The sequence below is a fragment of the Gallus gallus genome, chromosome W (genome assembly GCF_016699485.2).
Source record: "Gallus gallus isolate bGalGal1 chromosome W, bGalGal1.mat.broiler.GRCg7b, whole genome shotgun sequence".
NCBI lineage: Eukaryota > Metazoa > Chordata > Aves > Galliformes > Phasianidae > Gallus > Gallus gallus.
Genome location: NC_052571.1, coordinates 7591418 through 7612725, shown reverse-complemented (window position 1 = coordinate 7612725; position 21308 = coordinate 7591418). Strand labels below are relative to the sequence as shown.

The 21308-nt window shown below is 43.8% G+C and overlaps 2 non-coding genes across 2 annotated transcripts; one reads left to right on the top strand and one right to left on the bottom strand.

Annotated features, from left to right (window-relative positions):
* The first annotated feature begins 12716 nt into the window (after positions 1-12716).
* On the top strand, positions 12717-12793 carry MIR122-2 (microRNA 122-2). The gene has a single exon (NR_031502.1). It is a non-coding gene; the product is annotated as a microRNA 122-2 (primary transcript).
* Positions 12723-12780, bottom strand: MIR122B-1 (microRNA mir-122b-1). The gene has a single exon (NR_162063.1). It is a non-coding gene; the product is annotated as a microRNA mir-122b-1 (primary transcript).
* Positions 12794-21308: the final 8515 nt, after the last annotated feature.

The following is a 21308-nucleotide window of genomic DNA, read 5'->3' as shown; positions in this document are numbered from 1 at the left end:
TTTTCTATGTCTGAGGAAGCCAGCTCCCCATTGCCTTTCATCAGAGGGGGAACACTCCTTGGCCCATCTCCTCCTGCCTATGTACCTGTAGAACCCCTTCCTGTTATCTTTCACATCCCTCTCCATGTTCAGTTCCAATATCTTCAAGGTAAGAGTTTGGCCCTTGAATTAATGTGCAGCGTGTATTGCGTTATTTGTCCTTGTGTTACCTTTGCTGACTTTTAAACAAAACAGTGCATTTTTTTTTTTTCAGGATTTTCCAAGTAATTTGGCATTTAATTTCAAAGAATTGTACCAAAACCGGTCTGCAATAGTAATGAATTTTGCAATGCTGTTTTAGACTCCCATTGGTGGCTCCATGTGTAGTAAGCAGTATTTCACTTACAATGGCAGATTGCCAGTTTGAGGACAGCTTTTATTGACATACACAACCCCAGAAACAGAGTAAGCGATGTTTCCTCTGTGAGGAAAAGTAGTACATTTTAGTTTTCTCTGCTATTTTGCAGAACAATATTGGAGAACATAGTGGCATTTTGTTTTATTTTTAGGTAAGGGTTTTTTTGAGCTCTCATTTTCAGTAAGCATATTGACAGACACCTCCTGTAGGTGCACCTCTGCATTTTCAGAATGATGTGTTATTTGCACACAGGATTCTGGTATAATTCTATAGGTGACTTGAAGTATGTTCCCCAGACCTCGTTCTACTATTTAAACGGACTTTGAACTACCACTTCTGCTATTGCTGCTACAACTATTAATTCCATCTTCTTTATACTGTCTGTGTATATGTCCCAGCTGAGACACTTTTCACTGAAAACAAGCTATCTAGGATTGTGTTCTTATAAAACTCTTAATTTCAGTACCTTTCTCCAGTACCCTGTCACATAGCACAGAGGATGAAGCATGTGCTTTCTTCTTTTCTGGACTCATTCATTCTTTTCTTTCCTACTAAATGCCACCTGTTCACATTACTCATTTGTGCTTTGTGTTAATTAAAATCTTTAACAAAACTGGAAATGGTACAATGATGCAGTCAGATCTACATTAGATAATAATGCTGCTTTTACAACTAAGGTTAGAAAAATGTGTCACTGTATCCCTAATAACAATACATTGTGGAGTTTTTTTATAACGTGAAAAAACTATTCTTGAAATATAAAAGTAGTTATAAGACTGCTGTAAGTCTCTAAACAAAGCTCCTTCATTTCACTGAAAGCGCAGTTCAGCACTTTTTTCTTTTATTCATCACATCTGCCATTATTATTTGTGTTATTGGTGTATCTGAGACTGATTAGGCAGCGTTTTAAACAGTAGGAGATAGTGCTTGATAAGACTAACTTAAAATCCACTGAAAGGAGAAAAGACATGCCATAAATGGGTAAATATGAGGGTGTTCTAGTGGCTTTGTATATCAGTTTTGATTTTGTTTTTTTTTTTTCATTACATAGTATTGTAATATGTGTCTGAATCTATTATGTTCGTGAAGGGAGAGCTCTGATTCTTGGAGTTCATATGGAGTTAGTAGCTCACATGGCAGGGCACTAAGGTCTGCCAGCTTCAGAAGTGAGGAGTACTCATTCCAACTGATCCTTGAAGCAGAATGGTGAGCACTTGACACTGAGCTAAGGCTGCGGCTCTGGCAGGGGGGTATGCACCACCTACTTGGAACATGACCAGTATCTCCACTCAGAGCTAGTGAAGGAAGAAGCATCTGTGCAGACCCTGGTCTGTGACTGGACCTTTCTCCTGGAGCAGAGGTGAGTGGCAAACTCACCTATGTAAGATGTGCCCAAGTGGAGGACCTTCTGTGACAGTTTACTGACCTGCAGGAGACAGTCAAAAGGCTGTGCACTACCAGGGAGGCAGAGACAGAGAGATTCACATGCAACCTTAAGAATGTAACATGCTTTAGCTATTCTTTCCTGAAGGGTCATACTCGCACTCCCCCTTTTTTGTTTATTAGCAAACTATTACCACATTATAAAATAATAGCACTAATTATATTATATTAATAACAATCATCATAACTCAATCAAAGCCTCGATTGATAACATACTAAACATAAGAAAAAAGTTATATAAGTCACGATTTTTTGAGTTGATATATGCACACTCACACAGGCATCTATTTTAGACAATTATATAAATGGGAAATGGAAACTTTCTAAGCTAATGTGTTATTAATTATTGATCTCTGAGAGATGGCAAACCACCAAAAGGAGAGATAGGGAACACACTGGTGGTGGATGCGATATGCAGTGCCAGCAGGGCATCCCCTGCTTCCAAGTGCACTTCTCCTTTCTCACCCATCACAGATTCTCTCCTGCTTTTAATCTTGTCAGGGTCTGCAGGGCTTTTTTTTTCCACTTGTGCTCCACATCTGCATGGCCAGTGCATGGAATCACTTTATCCCACAGAAAGTGTTGTAGTTAACGGACCAGAAATCTCTGAATTGGCAACCATGACTGTGCACCCTGCCCTTAGGCAGAGGCTATATGCTGGTGTCCAATATACCAATGAAAACCATTCCATAATAGATTGGTTGATGACAGCATGCTGTATGGTCTGGCCTAATAAATCAGATGTACCATTACATACAGGGTTATGGTCCTCCATGGAGGACCTTCAAAATTACATTCGTGAATTGGATATATGAGAAGCAATCTATGAAGATACATTTGACAGCCCAGATATGGTAAGACTTTCAGCAGCTCTGAGAGATTTGATCTTGCAGCAGGCCCCTTCCCATCTATATGGGACTTTAGTTTCTATACTGAACCCCTTTGTGGCCTCAGAGTCTGTAATCCAACAGGCTGTCCATCTGTTAGCTGATCTGGGGGAGACAGAGCGCCTGCGGACCAGGTGCAATATTTGAACATTGGAAGAAGCAGAAGTTCTTCCAGTAACTAAAACTAGGAGACCAACCATATGAACTCCTCAATCGTGGACCCATACTAGTATCCAAAAAGCAAATGTTTAACATAATCCGGGCTGGGGTCCTATTTGCAAAAACTGTTTGCCAGCCCATTCACGTCCTCCTTCAGCTATGGAAACAGTTGAAGGACAATCAAAAATTTCAAAATTACCCTCAAAAAGCATAGGGTAAGAATTATTGGCAGATTACCAATGGCAACATGGAACTTAGAAGATTTTATAGTTTCCAGTAGAAAAAAAGAAGCCTCCTCAGGTGTCTTGGGCCACAATGCCTGAGCTGCCAGAGGTAAGAGACTTAGCCATAACACAATTTATGGCATGACAAGGGAAGCTAGTCCCAATAGAGCCTCCAGAGGCCCTATCTAGAATTGGCAATTTTTTGGTCCCGAAAGAATATTCAGAGGGTGATGGCATTGGTTGACACAGGTGCAGAAACATTGATAATTTACCAAGATCTGACTAAATTTGATAGAGACAGAGTGATGATTGGTGGTTTTGGGGGACAGACCATTCCAGTCACCCAAACATGGTTGAAATTGGGGGTTGGGCATCTTCCACCCCAGGGGTATAGTGTCTATTGCCCCAGTCCAAGAGCACATCCTGGGCACAGATATTTTATGGTGTCTGGCTCTCCAGCTGACTGTGGGAGACTTCAGAATTTGACAAAAGGTGCGTTAGTGTCTGGGCAGTGCAGGCAATATTGAGAGGGCATGTGAAGCATGAGCCATTTGCCTGCCAGAACTGCACCAGATTAATAATGTTAGACAGTATGGACACCCAGGTGGACAAGATGAAATAACAAGAACTGTACAGGAATTAGAAAAAGTTGGCAATGTAAGAACTGCACATAGCACATATAATTCCCCCATAAGGCCAGTGCGAGAGTCAGATGGAACATGGAAAATGACAGTGGATTATAGAGATTAAATAAGGTCACGCCGCCTATTCATGCAGCCGTACCCAATATTGCCTCCCTAATGGACACATTGAGTAGGGAGATAAAAACCTAACACTGTGTCCTAGATTTAGCAAATGTGTTCTTCAGTAAGAATCTCAAGACCAGTTTGCATTTACATGGGGAGGCAGGCAGCAGACCTTTCAGGTCCTGATGCAGGGGTACATGCATTTGCCAACATATTGCCATAATCTAGTGGCACGTGACCTGGCTAATTGGAGGAAACCTGATTGCGTTAACTTGTATCATTATATTGATGATCTCCTGTTGACATCTTACTCACTGGAGGTGGTAGGACAGGCAGCAGATTTATTAACTATCTGCAGGAAAGTGGACGGGCTATAAATCCTCAGAAGGTGCAAGGTCCAGGCCTGTCCGTAAAATTCCTGGGGGTAGTTTGGTCAGGAAAGACCAAAGTACTACCCAGTGCTGTCATAGATAAGGCTCAGGCATTCCCAGACCCTACAACACCAAAGCAGCTGCAGGAGTTTCTAGGTATATTGAGGTAGTGGCATTCCTTTATACCTCGTTTAGCACAGCTGCTGAGGCCACTGTACAGACTCGCAGAAAAGGGGTAGCTATGGGACTGGGTGAGAACAGAACAGGATGCTTTCCAACAGACAAAACTGGCAGTTAAACAAGCCCAGGCACTGGGTATATTTGATTCTACCCTCCCAGCTGAGTTGGATGTTCATGTCACTCAGGATGGCTTTGGCCTGTGACAGCGTCAGAGTTCTGTTCGGACTCCCATTGGATTCTGGTCTCAGGTCTGGCATGGAGCAGAAGAAAGATATAGTATGATTGAAAAGCAGTTATTGGCTGCCTACTCCACATTACAGGTGGTAGAGCCGATAACCCAAAAGGCTGAAATCATAGTCAAGACCACTCTGCTGATTCAGGGGTGGGTAAAAGATCTGACTCACCTTCCTAAGATGGGGGTGACCCCAAGCACAAACGGTGGCATGATGGATCACCTATCTCAGCCAGAGGAATAGTTTGTCCTCATCACCATTACAAGAAAAACTTCAAAAGATCCATGGTCAGAGCAGCCAATGGGCAGAACTGTGAGCCATGTGGATGGTTATAACCAAGGAATCTGGTGATGGTATCCTGAACATCTGCACAGATAGCTGGGCTGCGTACCAGAGACTCACTCTTTGGATTGCACAGTGGGCCACCCAGGAATGGACTATCCATGCCCGACCAGTCTGGGGCAAAGATATGTGGTTAGACATATAGAATGCAGTTAAACACAGGACTATACGTGTCTACCATGTTTCTGGTCACTAAGAAATGATGAAGCCAACAAACTGGCCCAAGTTTGAGGGATTGAGAATTCACCACCTGAGAACATTGCCCATTGGTTACATCAGAAGCTACGGCATGCTGGACAAAAGACAATGTGGGCAGTTGCTCAAGCATGAAGGCTGCCCATACAGCTATCAGACATCACCCAGGCATGCTGAGGCTGTGACACTTGCTTTAAAATGAGACTGAGATTGTTGCCCAAAACAACAGCCCAGTGTTGCTCTGAGATCATGTGCGACACCCAGTGATGGTCTACATGGGACTGATGCAACATAGAATGGACCTGCACCTCACAACCACATGCCTCCAGCAACACCATCGAGCACTGGCCCATGAAACAACATGAGCTTTCACCAATCATCACTCGTCTTAAATTATGTCAACATACATCATGACAGGAAACTGTATAAGCATCACTATGTGTTGGATTTCTGTAACAGGAAAGACTCACCCTTTAGTTAACTCAGTCATTGGTTCACACCATGAAGGGGTGGAGTGTATGGGAACTGTTGAATCACAGCCTGAACTTCTGATTGATCACCTGAAGCAAGCACTGAGTCAGCTGTGGGAGCACAGGTGAAGGCAATTCATCTGTGTGACTAGCTCCACCTCTCCTAGACCCCATTTAAGGAGTGACTGCCACTAGGTAAGGTTCTTTTTCTGGAGATTGCTCCTTTTGGAGTTTTTTTTTCTACAAATTCATAAATCTCCATTTTCAAGAAGGGAAGAAAAGATGATACAGAGAACTACAGGCCAGTCAGTCTTATCTCTGTGCCTGGCAAGATCATGGAGCAGATTCTCTTGAAGGCCCTACTAGGGCACATGGAAAATAAAGACAAGGTGCTTTGTATGGTAAACAGGTATAGGACCAGAGAGATTATCACATTACAAAGGAGAAATGAAATAAAGACCTTACCTGTGTCCTGGGCTCACAAAAGGGCTCCAAGAGAAGTGATCTCCAGATAGAGATCCTTCCTCCTTGGGAGTCAGCCCTTAAATGGGGTTTAGGAGAGGTGGAGCCTGGCTCCACCCCTTCCGGTCACTCAGGTGAAATTGCGTTTACCTGTGCCCCTGCAGCTGACTCAGTGCTCATCTCAGGTGGTCAATCAGAGATTCAGGCCATGATTCAACAGTTCCCATACAGTGCTTGATGATAACCAACACGGCTTTACCAAGGACAAGTCATGCCTGACAAACTTGGTGGCCTTTTATGGTGAAGTTACTGCATCAATGGATAAAGAAAGAGCATCTGATGTCATCTACCTGGACTTGTGCAAAGTGTTTGACACTGCCCTACATGACATCCTGGTCACCAAACTTGAGAAAAATTGAATGGGTGGATGGACAACTTACTGGATAAGGAATTGGTGGGATGGTCATACACAGAGTTGCAGTCAATGGCTCAATCTCCTAGTGGAGACCAGTGATGAGTGGCATTCCTCGGGGATCGGTGTTGGGATGGGTGTTATTTAACATCTTTGTAGATGACATGGACAGTGGAATCGAGTGCACCCTCAGCAAGTTTGCAGATGACACCAAGTTGTGTGATGCACTTTACATGCTAGAGGGAAAGGATGCTATCCAGAGGGACCTGGACAGGAATAAGTGGTGAGCCCATGCCAACCTCATGAAGTTCAACAAGGCCAAGTGCAAGGTCCTGCATCTGGGTTGGGGCTATCCCAAGCACAGATACAGGTTGGGTGGAGAAAGGCTTGAGAGCAGCAAGAAGAGAAGGATTTGGGATTGTTAGTTGATAAAAGACTCAACTGGAGTCAACAATGTGCACTTGCACCCCAGAAAGCCAACCATATCCTGAGTTGCATAAAGGGATGTGTGACCAGCAGGTCGAGGGAGGTGATTCTGCCCTTCTGCTCTGCTCTTGTGAGACCCCACCTGGAGTACTGAGTCCAGTTCTGGAGCCCCCAACACAAGAAAGACATGGAGTTGTTGGAGCAGGTCCAGAAGAGGGCCATGAAGATGATCACATGGTTAGAGCGCCTCCCCTATGAGGACATGCTGGGAGAGATGGGACTATTCAGCCTGCAGAAGAGAAGGTTCCAGGGGGACCTTATAGGGGCCTTCTAGTACCTGGAGGGGCCTACAAAAAAGCTGGGGAGGGACTTTTTATAAGGGCATGTAGCTACAGGACAAGGGGAAATAGTTTTAAACTGGTAGAGGGTACGTTAGACTAGATATTCAGAAGAAATTCTTTACTGTGAGTGTGGTGAGACACTGGAACAGGTTGCCCAGTGAGGTTGTGAATGACACCTCCCTGGTGGCATTCAAGGCCAGGCTGGATGGGGCTTTGAGCAACCTGGTCTAGTGGATGGTGTCCCTGCCTATAGCAGGGGTGTTGGAACTAGATGATCTTAAAGGTCCCTTCCAACCTAAACCATTCTAAGATATATACTGGATGGTTTCATCATTATCTGACAGTGGTGAGAGTAAGATAGCTTAACAAGGACTGAAATTGTTTTTGTGCTCTATTGGAGGTCTGTTGATACTAAAGCTTGTAAGGAAGAGTGCAAGAATTTCTTCCATGTTTGATTTTTCTGGCATTTTTCTTTTACTAAATTGACACATCCATCCAAAACCAGTAAGGTGACCTGGCTCCTCACTTATGTGAGGTATTATTGAGATTTGTATGTTTTTTTTTTTAGCATTACTTTTCCTTAAGACTGCTACAAAATACTTATATTCTAATGGAATAGAAGCGTGTCAATCCAAGTTGGCAACGAAGTTCTAGCAAGTTAACTCTTAGGAAAGTTATTGTACTGAAAGTGGGACCTTAATCTACATTTAGAGAACTCTCAGGTTCAGATCCCACAGAAGCCTCCACCAAAAACGTGAAATTTATCATAGCTTAAATTTGGAGGTTTATGCAGTGGTTTGGATGTTGATTATCTAGATTATACACCTAAAACCGGTCTATAATTCCTGATTTTGCCGTTACTGTTCAGACTGTCTTAACTGAAGTCAGACTTTTCCCCTATCTCATAGGTGTGTTGGAAAATGAAACCCACTTTAAATATGCAACAGGTTCCTTGAGAGCTCTGAAAATTCCTGTGCAGAAAAGATGGTAAATCAATTCAAGCATATAAACAGATTGATAAGTTCCAGCGGTGAAGAGTAAGATTAGTGCTGTGATCTGAGGAACTGATGAAGTCGCTCTTGCTAGAAGTAAGCGAATAATATGAAATTCTAGCAAACATTCTTAATTTCCAGGATTAATAAGCAAAAACAAGCAACAACAACAACAACAACAACAAACTTGTATTTTTCATTTTCCCTACCCACATGTGACCTCTTTGAAGGGAGAGAAAACTGAGGTTTCAGTTCTTTACTTCATTTGAATTGAAGTGCTCTGTTCAGTGAGGGCCATGTCCCTCCGCCTCCAGATCAATATTTTAATGACTTATCAGAAAGAGAACAAATTGTTTACTTTAAAATCTCAGGATCCCATAAAGGGTGAGGCAAAGGTGTCCACTGGAAACAGAGACCTTGAACAGCTGACCACTGCTGTGAAACTAGTAGAAGAAAAGCAGGATCTCCAACTATCCAAGCACAGTGATATTCATCAAAATGTCATACAGCAGCATCTCAATTCTGATAGATCCCAGTGGTGCACCACAGGATCCCTTGGCAGTTGTCTCAGATGGTAAGTGCCTTCCTGTGCTTGATTCATGTGAGGAAAAGGAATGATAAAATGGACTAACAAAAAGAAAATGGTGCAAGTTAGTTTTGAATAATAAGCACTTTGGAATAGCGAAATATCTGCAAATTCCTGTGGCCTATGTAATTTAGAAGGATTTAATGTCTTCTACATAGTGATCTCAGCTCACACTTTCTATTACAGAGATTAGGTGGCCTTAGGATAAAAATACAGCTGGTAGTAAACGCAGCCAAACTTCACTGGGGTTATAGAGATGCTTCCAAGCCTGAATGTATGAAAAGGACAACTTTTTGTGATCTACATTCAGATGCTTCTTAAAAAATTCTCTTTTTCTTCACAATTATCTTCTCAGCTGCAACATTGATAATATTCTTTATATGAATGCCTAGCAGAAGAAAAGCAAAAAGTAGTTTTTTGGGTTTTTTTTCTGTGACAATGTGTATGTTTTGCTTTCTCCCTGTACTGACCTTTAACTCCCTTGTTTTGGGTGCTTGCAGTTTCATTATTTACCTGGCTGTTTTCTGTATTTCACAGTAAAGCCCAGAGTTGCCTCTGCCAGGGCCCTGCTCTTTGCTCTGTATCTGTGACAGAGGATCATAGATCTGCAATCCTTACCAACTTCAGTATGCCCTGATTTGAGCTAGGGAATGCCTCTCCTACTTCTTCCAGAAGTTGATATTTAAAATGGTGACCACTTGGTCTGAACAAGGACAGAAATGTGTTTTCCCTCCATAGCTGTACTGCACTCAGTTAATATGCCTCAGTTCTGTCTAACATTTAGGTTTTACAGTTGATGATAGAGATATGTACCTCTCCCTCTTGTTTCTCAGCTGGAAGGCATGATGGGAGTGCTGATATCAGACTGGGAATAAAGCAGAGGTGCTAAGGCTGCTACTGTATGAAAATGATACAGCATCAGGGGAGTGAATTAGGAAAGATTAAAAAATGATATAGTCAGGAAGGCTAAACCCTTGAGCTCCCTGAGGATCTGTGAAGTCTGCCCTTCAAATACTTTGATGTGAGTAGCATTTTCTTTTGCTGAAAGGCTACCAGATCCAGAAGTCTATTACAGGGTATAGTTTTCTTATTTATGTGTAGCAAATGCTCCCAAATATGTCAAACATGCAAATGCGCTTACTAAGCAGAAAAAACGAGATGGATATCTTAAAATCATTACAGTGATATGTTCTGTTTTCTTCTCCTGGCACAAAAAGACAACTCCATCCCCTCTCCAGAATACATCAGAAAGGTTCTTCTAACCAGTCCACATAGCATTATTTTCTGAGTTAGAAAGTTCGAGTTTTATGTAGCTACAAGAAACCACTGCCCAACTCTGCACAAAGGAAAACTTCCCAAATTCATGCAAAATTGAAAATTAATATTTAATTTACTCTGCTTTCCTTGAAAGAATTTTTTTACCAATCCTAGAGGAATACAGGAATTCCATTCTGTGGTTCTATTCTTTTCCTTTTCCTGAAATTAACAGGCTTCATTACTGTTATTAATTAGTACTATTCTATTGTTATTGCTAGTAATGAACATTCACTAGCTAGCTTGCATGTTCACAAAACTACTTTCTGTCTGTGTAGGTCACTGTTTCTTCCAGTTAATAGCCAATATTTTCCTGCAGAGATGATCACACTAGGTGACACCCATTATAGACTAAGGAGAAAGTGAATACAGAGAAGAGCAAGGTAAAACAGCTACCTAAGCTCTGTTTTCAAATCTCCTCCCTTTCCTGTGCTCTTCTTTCTGTATTTTCTCTTCTGCTTTGAAAAATTCATAGAATCATAGAAGAATGGCTTGTGTTGGAAGGGACCTCAAGGATCATCAGGTTCCAACACCCCTGCTACAGGCAGGGTTGCCAGCAGCTAGATCAAGTACTAGAGCAGATTGCCCAGGGCCCCATCCAACCTGGCCTTAAACACCTCCAGGGATGGTATCCATGACCTCTCTGGGAAACCTGTTCCAGTACCTCACCACTCTCTCAGTAAAAAACATTCCCCTGACATCTAATCTAAATCTCCCTTCCTTTAGTTTAAAACCATACTCCCCTGTCCTATCACTATCTACCAATGTAAAAAGTTTGATCTCACTCATCTTTATAAACTTCCTTTAAATATCAGAAAGCCACAATGAAGTCGTCTCTTTTCTTTTCAGCCTTCTCTTTTCCAGGCTGAACAAGCCCAGTTCCTTCAACCTATCTTCATAGGAGAAGTACTCCAGCCCTCTGATCATCTGATCATCTTTGTGGCCTTCCTCTGGACCCTCTCCAAATGTACCACATCTTTCTTGTGTTGGGGGCCCCGGGACTGGATGCAGTACTCCAGCTGGGGCCTCACAAGGGCAGAATAGAGAGGGACAATCCCTCCCCCTGCTGGCCACCCCTCTTCTGATGGAACCCAGGACACTGTTGGACTTCTAGGCTGCAAGTGCACACTGCTGACTCATGATAAGCTTTTCATCAACCAGGACATCTAAGTCCTCAGCAGGGCTACTCTCAAGGAATTCTTATCCCAGTTTGTATACATATCTGCGATTACATTGACCTAAGTGCAAAACCGTGCACTTAGCTTTGTTGAACCTCATTAGGTTTACAAGGGCCCTCCTGATTTTATCAATATCCTTCTGGATGGTACCCCTTCTTTCTGCTGTATCAACCGCACTGCTCAGCTTGGTGTCATCAGCAAGCTTGCTGAGGATGTGCTTAATTCCATCATCTGTGTAATTGATAAAGATGTTAAAGAGTACCAGACCCAAGACAGACCCCTGGGAGACACCGCTTGTTTCCAGCCTCCATCTTGACATAGAGCCATTGACCACAAACCTCTGGATGTGACCTTCCAACCAATTCCTTATCCACTGAATAGTCCACTCTTCAAATTTATATCATTCCAATTTAGAGATAAGGAGGTGATGGGGGACCATTTCAAAGGCCTTGCACGAGTCCAGGTAGATGACATCGGTTGCCTTCCCTTTGTCTACTGATGTTGTTACTCCATCATAGAAGGCCACCATATTGGTCAGGCGTGACCCTCCCTTGGTGAAGCCATGCTGGCTGCTAATGACACACAACTGCATTGTTTTAACAAATCATTGTGCATAAGGTGATACTCTATAACATTTTGTGCTCTTAGACCTGTCCTTGTGAATAGGCTCTTTACAGGTGTTTTTTTTTCTTTTTTTTTAATATTCTCCAAGGATATGCAAAAATAAATATTATTTGACTTGCAGATTAAACATGGAAGTGCACTGTGTCCCGTAAAAAAAAAAGAAAAAAAAAACTCTTCTGGAAAGAAGAGGAAACAATAGTTGTGTACCTTAGTTACACTGCATAATTCACCATTGGATATGAATGATGAGAAGAAATAATGACCTTGCTGTCTTCTAAGTGGTCTGGCTTTAAAGTGCTGGCAAAAACAAGTATATGGAAAACAAATACTGTCTTTAGCATCTTGACCATCTGATCTAACATTGTTCTCTAAAAGTAAAACACTTATTCTGAGTTGTCTCCATCAATAAGAGAAAGGCACAAGTCCTTGTAGAGAATGATTCATCCCTTTCAAAAATTTATTTCGTAAGATCATGCTGATAACTTTCTCAAGGTGGCTGTCCATTTCCTTTGTCTATAAATGCACACTTAAAGCTACTTCGCTTTTAGATTACTAGTTACCAGACATAAAAATGATGAGTCCCATTTCCCACATCCATGGTAAGAATGCTGATGAACTACATATTAAGTATGCATACACGTTGTCTTTTTCTGTGTTTTGCAGATCTTTGAAGTCTCCGTGCTGAATTCTGCATGTGTGCATATTACTTCTTCCATGGACTAATGATCTACGGCCAGAGCTATGGAGTGTGACAATGGTGTTTGTGTCCAATCTATCAAACGCCATTATCACACTAAATAGCTACTGGTAGATGAGACATCAATTTGGAAAACTATGTGAATTGTAGCTGACGTGCGGAATCAAACTCTATAACCACAAAGTAGTTATAAAATCAGGTATGTTTAATCAACGCTGCGCAGACGCCAGGTGCAAGGGGGATAGCTCCTCCTAACTTGCACACTTTCAGGAAAAAGCATGCTACAGATATAGGCTGAACTAATACATAATCAATAGTTGACAGGAATTCGGATACATATTCATTACATTCCTGAGAACCCATTAGCATTCAGTCCCTCCCCCTCTCATGCGTGTGTAGTGTGTCATGAGGGTCTCCTCCTGGTGGTTGTGGGATGAAGGCTCATCGTCTTCCTCGCAAGGCTTGTAGTCTTCCTCGCTGTAAACTTCTGACCCTGTGGGAGAGGCACCCCCCAAACCAGTTTCAGCTTGCCCTGTGGACATCTAATCACCTCATTGCCAGACATCCTTGGGCTGTTCTCAAACTCTTATCTTTATGGCCTTCATCCTCCTCATTATCCCAGACCCAGTGTCTGCAATCCCCATTCTTCTAACGACCTCTACATAAACTATCTCTAACTACCCCTATCCCAGTTTCTGTGAGGCCCCTCTCTCTCTTTTACTGTGGGACCCTTCTCTCATCCTTCATAGCAATACATTTTCCCACTGTACTGAGGAATAAATAAGCTTTTTACATGTCAGGATGACTCCTTTCTTTTATAAGGAAACCCACAATAGTATGTGGGTTACTCTGCCATGTGCGTTTCCAGATTCCCACTGCAGAACACCTAAGAGTCATCTAGAATCATAGAATGGTTTGGGTTGGAAGGAACCTTTAAGATCTAGTTCCGACCCCCTTGCTATAGGCAGAGTCATCTCCCACTAGACCATGTTGCTCAAAGCCTTGTCCAGCCTGACTCTTAGGGTCCTCCTAAGAGCAATGACCTGTGAGTACCACAATAGAGCAAGGTTTTAAAAATTGTGAAGATGGCTTTAATCTGAGGTAAGTGTTAGGTGTTTTCTGCTTTTGGCAGCTATTAACGTTTAATTATTTCAGTGTAATTGTGCATGTAGCGGAACTCAAGGGCAATGATTCAAGAGGACAAAAACTCAAGATGATGCATCTAAACTGCAGTCAGATGAGTTCTCTAGTGTCAATTAATCCCCAATAGTTTCTTTCTCACTTGGCACTCACTGCTTATCAGTGCAAAGTAGAACATAGTCTGAAATTTTTTATCTTCCTCAGCACTGATCTTCCTTGCACTGTCATGGTTTGCCATAAGTTGTCCCCTTTAAATTTTTTGCACATTTCTGGGATGTACAAACTGGCATAATCATACTGTTAGGTTTCCTGAATGTGCTTCTCATTATCAATATTGGTTGGGGATCTGCCCCAAAGCTAGATAATATTGTGTGTCGGAGAGTGTGGAGAAATTCACAAGAAAACTTAAGAGAAGTGGGCACCTCCAGTGTCATGGAGCTTCACTCCTGAACACCTGCAGAACCCTGAAAGTTTAGGCAAGTGTTTAAGAGAGAGACATTGTAGCTCCAGCAGATCTAAGGAGGCACAAATTATTTGGGGCCTGGCTTACTACTGAGCTCTGCTCAACACTATTCAAGGGAAAGAGAATGTCTCCAAACCTGCAATGGAAGCTCAATCAGAGAAAAGACCTATGTTGGTGTCAGTTGCCTCCACAGAAGGAAAAAAGTGGCTGTGAAGATCATCTTGCTTAGAATGGAAAGAGGAAGGAAAGAAAGAGGAAGAAGAGGTAGGGGAAGAGGAAGGAGGGGAGGAAGAGGAGGAGCCATTAAAAAAAAGAAACATAAAAACCACTGGCAAATGTCGGCGCTCAGTCAAGTTAGAGAGCTCTTAGTTTCTTGTAGCATCTACTTTAGATTAATATAGATCTACTTTATTGTGTTCAACATACATCTTATATACCATTCACTTACAAACAAGAAGTTCTTGTTCCTCTAACAGTTCCTCTGATCAGTTAATTGGCCCTAGCTTATTCCAAACAACAGTGATAAAGAATGAAAGGTTTCTCAAGTGTGACAAGATTAACAGCGCATACAAAAGAACCTCCTGTTTACCTTACACTCCGGTCTCCCAAGGTTTCACAGTAATAAGGTCTATCAAAAGAGTCTGATATGCTCTTTGGTGGCTCGCTCACAGTTATATCTTCCCCCACATCTCCACCTTCTTTATTAATAGAAAAGGCACGGTTCATAGCATTTTTTGTATACACTGCAACAAGCATGGAACACAAATGAAAACAGAAAAAAAGAAATAAGAAACTAACCCTATTTTTAGCAAATTCTGTATCCGTTCTACAAAACTCCTAAAGAGACCCCCAAATATATTCCACCCATCTTGGACCCATTACTTCATCCAGAGAAAAGCAGGTCTGTGCACAGGATCACTTCTTTCAGTGTAATGCTTCTTCCAGCATGAGCTTCCTTTCAGCTTCCATGCAGCATGAGCTTCCTTTCAGCACTCTCAGTCCGGCTGGGTCCTTGTTCGGACTCAGATATGAACAATCCAAATCATTTATTACAGGTTCTCACAAAACTGATATACATTCACAAGTTTCCTTTTTTAGCTTCCATCCTCCCTTACAACTTTCCCCTTTTTTGTTTATTAGCAAACTATTACCACACTATAAAATAATAGCACTAATTATATTAATAACATAATCTTCATAACTCAATCAATCCTTGATTGATAACACACTAAACATAAGAAAAGAGTTACATAGAAGGTCATGATTTTTTTTGAGTCAATATATACACATTCACACAGGCATCTATTTTAGACAATTCCATAAGTGGGAAATGGAAAATTTCTAAGTTAATGTATTATTATTTACTGACCCCTGAGAGACGGCAAACCGCCAAAAGGAGAGAAGGAATATGCCAGTGGTGGATGCGATAGGCAGTGCCAGTAGGGCGTCCCCTGCTTCAAAGGGCACTTTCCCTCTCTCACCCACCGCAGACTCTCTCCTGCTCTTATTCTTCTCAGGGTCTTCAGGGTTTTTTCCACTTGTACTCCACATCCGCATGGCCAGTGCATGATACAGAGCCCAGGTGGAACACCTACTCACAAAATAGAACAAACCACTAAAATTAAACCTCTCTACAAAACAAGATACAGAAAGTATTTACAGCTATAGTCGCTTACTCCCATTGTTTCTTGCTTTACCCTTAGCTCCATTTTTTATTTAATTGGTAAGTTTTTCTTGTTGACCAGTAGCTCCTACTACTGTTACAAAAATCATCTACAGGTAGTAATTCCTGATGCAGCACAGAGTGAGAGGCACCCGTATCTACCAGAAAACAAACATATTTTACCCTGCTGTGTGTGCACTGCATTCAGTCCACTGGGGGCAATAATCATCTGGGGCCCTTCCAGGTCCTGCTCTAGTGCAACTGTTACTGTTCTTCCCAATTTCCTTCTTTCATTACAATCCCCGTTTCTATATACTTTCCAAGCCCCCTCAATTAATTTGTCCAGGTCCCTTACTTCAATTCCTTCAATCTGTATATTATCGGGAGAAAATAAAGACATTCTTGCTCTGACTAGCAAAAGACCTTTGAAGGTGTAAACAAGTTCAGCAGACATGGAGGGAGAAAACCAAAAGATTGTAACTATTCATGCCAGACAGACCCTCTCGACATAATCACGAGATGTCTAGCTTGTAAACGTGGCATGGGTGTGAGCAGATGCTATAAAAAACATTGGCAAGCCCTGCCGAAACTGAGGTGGCTTGACGGAGGTGAGTGACAAGGAACCATGTGTTCATATGTGACAAAGGAGCAGACAGCGGATTGCCAAATGGTAGAAGACTCCATCACTTATGCATGGAACCTGCTTTACGTTGTCCTGGCCGGGAACAGACAGGGGAGACAATCTGCACAGAAGGAGGTGAGAACTGACATCAAGCTGCATCTTGCGCAGGATTGGTTCCACGGCAATCTGGGAGCAGGGTGTGGTGGGTGGCACATCGCTGAGCGGCTGTTGACAGAGTACCGCACCAGGATGGGGGCCCCTGATGGCTCCTTCCTCGTCAGGGAGAGTGGAACATTTGTTGGGGTCTACATTCTGTCCTGGTGTAATGAAAAGGTGCGGCATTGCCACATCCATTGGTGGCAGGACGCCAGCGTTCCCAGCTTCTTCCTTACTGACAACCGGGTGTTTGACAGCCTCTACGACATCATCATCCACTACAGGGAGATGACGCTGAGGTACAACAGATTTGAGATGAGGCTGACAGAGGCGGTGCCACAGTCCAACACCCACGGTAACATAGACTGGGTGCTGCAAGATGGCACAAGAGGGACGAGCCCAGCTCCAACACCATCTTCTTCAAGGAAGGATGGAAGATCCAACACTGCCACACATAGCAAGAGAGTCACGTTTAATAAGGCACTTGACTAAGTGCATATTGTTCAAGTTCATCACACACAATAAAAATTCTTGTTCTGCACTAACAACAGAGTCTGTGTCTACTTGCCACAGTTAAACCTTGTTCTTATTTGTCTTCCTCAACCAGTATGAGGCCAATAGCCAAGCTGAAGTGCCTCTATACCAATGTGCGCAGCATGGGAAATAAACAGGAGGAGCTAGAAACGGTGGCACAATTGGAAAAGTATGACCTAATTGCTATCATGGAAATATGGTGGGATGAATCCCACAATTGGAATACCCTGATTGAGGACTACAGGCTTTTCAGAAGGGATAGACAGGGTAGGAGGGGTGGCAGAGTTGCCCTCTATGTTAGGAAGTAGATAGATTGTGAAGAGCTGCGTCTGAGGAATAGCCACGATTAGGTTGAGAGTTTGTGGGTGAAAACCAAGGATCGGTCCAGCAAAGGGCATCTAGGGGCTAGGGTCTGCTACGGGCCACTTGATCAGGAGGAGGCTGTGGACGAGTCCTTCTTGCTTCAGCTGCAGGAGGTATCGCGCTCACGGGCTCTTGTCCTGATGGGGGATTTACTTACTTACTGGACCTGGTGCTCACTAATGAAGAGGAGAGCATTAGAGAGGTTAAGATTGGAGGCAGCCTGAGCTGTAGTGACCATGCCTTGGTGGAGTTTGTGATCTTGAAGAATGCAGGCCTGGCAAAAAGCAGAGCTAGGACCCTGTGCTTTAGGAGAACAAACTTCCGGCTGCTCAAGGAACTGCTGACTGGGATCCCCTGGGAAACTGTCCTTAATGGCATGGGTACAGGACAGAGCAGGCAGCTCTTTAAGGACACCCTTCTGAGAGTGCAACAGCTCTCCATCCCCCAGCAGAAGGAGTCGAGCAGGGGAGGCAGGCGACCGTCGTGGCTGTGCAAGGACCTGCAGCTTAAACTGAAAGAAAAGAGTGAAATGAACAGAAAGTGGAAGCAGGGTTGTGTATCCTGGGAGGAATACAGGGCTGTTGTCTGTGTGTGCAGAGATAGTATTAGGAAAGCCAAGGTGCAGATGGAGCTGAACTTGGCGAGGGATGTGAAAGATAACAGGAAGGGGTTCTACAGGTACATAGGCAGGAGGAGATGGGCCAAGGAGTGTTCCCCCTCTGATGAAAGGCAATGGGGAGCTGGCTTCCTCAGACATAGAAAAAGCTGAAGTACTCAATGAGTGCTTTGCCTCAGTCTTCACGGGTGGTCAGGCTTCCCATGTCTGCCAGGACCACGAGCCTCTAGTTGAGGGTGTGGGGAGTGGTTTCTGTCCCACTGTAACGGTGGAACAAGTCCGAGTCCTCCTTATGAAATTGAATGTGTATAAGTCCGTGGGGCTGGATGATATCCACCCTAGGGTTCTGAAAGAGCTGGCTGATGTGGTTGCCAAGCCGCTCTCCATCATATTTGAAAAATCATGGCTGTCTGGTGAAGTCCCTGGTGACTGGAAAAAGGGGAACATTACTCCCATTTTTAAGAAAGGGAGAAAGGAAAACCTGGGGAACTAGAGGTCGGTGAGCCTCACATCTGTACCTGGGAAGATCATGGAGCAGATCCTCCTAGAAGCTTGTCACAGAGTTACCTAGATAGATCTGTGCCCGTGACAGGGGGGCAGTAGGCTTGCGGGCCCCCCTCCCCCCTGGCTTCCCAAGAAAAAGCGAAGCGGCGGCAACAATCTAAGAAGGAGAACTGATTTTACTAACTATGATGTTGGGATGCAAGATGACACAATACAATACAATCTAATTGGGAGTAAGGATAATAAATTAAATGAAATGAGAGAGAGAGCGAAAGAGCGATAGAGAGGGAGAGAGAGAGAGAGTGAGAGAGTTTCCGAAACCGAAAGCCTTACTTGATGAAGGCGCCCGGCTTGGAAAGCACACCCACTCCTCTCCCGGCAGCAAGCGAAAGTGAAGAACAACCGCGCGCAACCAGATGACGTATCTTCCGTGATGTGTCTTCCTTCTCTGACCGTGAGGTCCTCTGGGATACGTAGTTCTTCTCTTTTGTCCATGATGTTATGATGTGGAATACCAATAGCGAAGTTACAAAACCATGACAAAGCTATGTTAAGGCACATACGAGACAAAAAGGTGATCCAAGACAGCCAGCATGGCTTCACCAAGGGCCTATCTTACCTGTCCAATCTGGTGGCCTTCTATGAAGGAGTTATGGCTTTGGTGGACGGGGGAAGGGCAGCAGATGTCATCTACCTGGACTTTAGCAAGGCCTTTGACATGGTCCCTCACCACATCCTTCTGTCTAAATTGGAAAGGTGTGGATTTGAAGGATGGACTGTTCAGTGGATTAGGAATTGGCTGGCTGGACGCAGCCAGAGGGTTGTGATTAATGGGTCTGTGTCAGGGTGGAGGCTGGTCACAAGCGGTGTCCCTCAGGGGTCAGTCTTGGGACTGGTGCTCTTTAACATCTTTATCAATGCCATAGATGATGGCATTGAGTGCACCCTCAGCAAGTTTGCAGATGACACCAAGCTGAGCGCTGCAGTCGATACGTTGGAAGGAAGGGAAGCCATCCAGAGGGACCTGGACAGACTGGAGAAGTGGGCCCAGGAAAACCGAATGAGGTTCAATAAGGCCAAGTGCAGGGTGCTTCACTTGGGTCAGGGCAATCCCAGGTATTTATACAAACTGGGGGATGATTTCCTTGAAAACAGCCCTGCGGAGACGGACTTGGGGGTCCTGGTAGATGAGAAGCTGGACATGAGCCAGCAGTGTGCGCTTGCAGCCCGGAAGGCCAACTGTGGATGCCAGCAGGGAGAGGGAGGTGATTGTGCCCCTCTACTCAGCTCTTGTGAGGCCCCATCTGGAGTACTGCGTCCAGCCCTGGGGCTCCCAGTAAAGGAAGGATGTGGAGCTCTTGGAGCAGGTCCAGAGGAGGGCCACTAAGATGATCAGAGGGCTGGAGCACCTCTCCTGTGAGGAAATGTTGAGGGAACTGGGCTTGTTTTGCTTGGAGAAGAGAAGGCTCCGAAGAGACCTCATTGTGGCCTTCCAGTACTTGAAGGGAACATATAAACAGGAGGGGAAATGGTTATGAGGGTGGATAGTGGTGGGACAAGGGGGAATGGTTTTAAACTGAGACAGGAGGTTTAGGTTGGATATTAGTAATAAGTTTTTCACACAGAGTGGTGACACACTGGAACAGGTTGCCCAGGGAGGCTGTGGATGACCCATCCCTGGAGGCATTCAAGGCCAGGCTGGATGTGGCTCTGTGCAACCTCGTCTAGTGGTTGGCAACCCCGCACATAGCAGGGGGGTTGAAACTCGATGATCATTGTGGTCCTTTTCAACCCAGGCCATTCTGTGATATGACCTTTGGACAGGATTTCAAAAGGGCATAGAGGGGTTTTGCCCATAATTGTAGGTGGTGCCACCTTGTCATCTCCAGGAAAGCCCGGAGCTCCTTAGCTGTTTGAGATTCCGGAGTCTGTCTGATTGTTTCCTTCCTCACTCTTTCCTATGGTTCAGGATTCAGCAGCAATTTCATAATGCAAATAGGTTACTTGTGGCTGTGCCACCTGGGCTTTCTGTGGACAAACTCGATCGCCATTAAGTCCAGGAAAGTTTAATACACTAATTGTCCATGTTATGCATATCTCCTTTGTTTTCGTAGTGATGAGGTCATCCATGTACTGTAACAGGGTTTCTCGTCCCAGGGGATGTAGCCATTGCTCCAATTCTTTGCCAATTTGGTTCCCGAAAAGAGTGGGGCTATTTTGAACCCTTGGGGAAGCCCGAATCAGGATTCTCCCACTCAAAGGCAAACATTAGCTGGTTTTCTGGACTCAGCAGTCAAGTACAAAAATTTGTGTATTCCTACCTGTTTACCTATACTAAATTGAAAAGGCTTAAGAAAGTAAGCCTCCTCACTTTTGGCCAGTGGCTTCCCTTATGGTTACAAATTCATCACTTACTGGAGTTAGAGAAGTATTTAACAGCAAATAAGTTGCTCCAGCGTTTATTAAAAATTCCACACTTTTCTGCAATTCCTTCCCTAGCTTAATTTTCCCCACCCTTATCTGTTATTGCATCTGTTACCAAATCCATTGCCGCTTTTTGCACTGTTT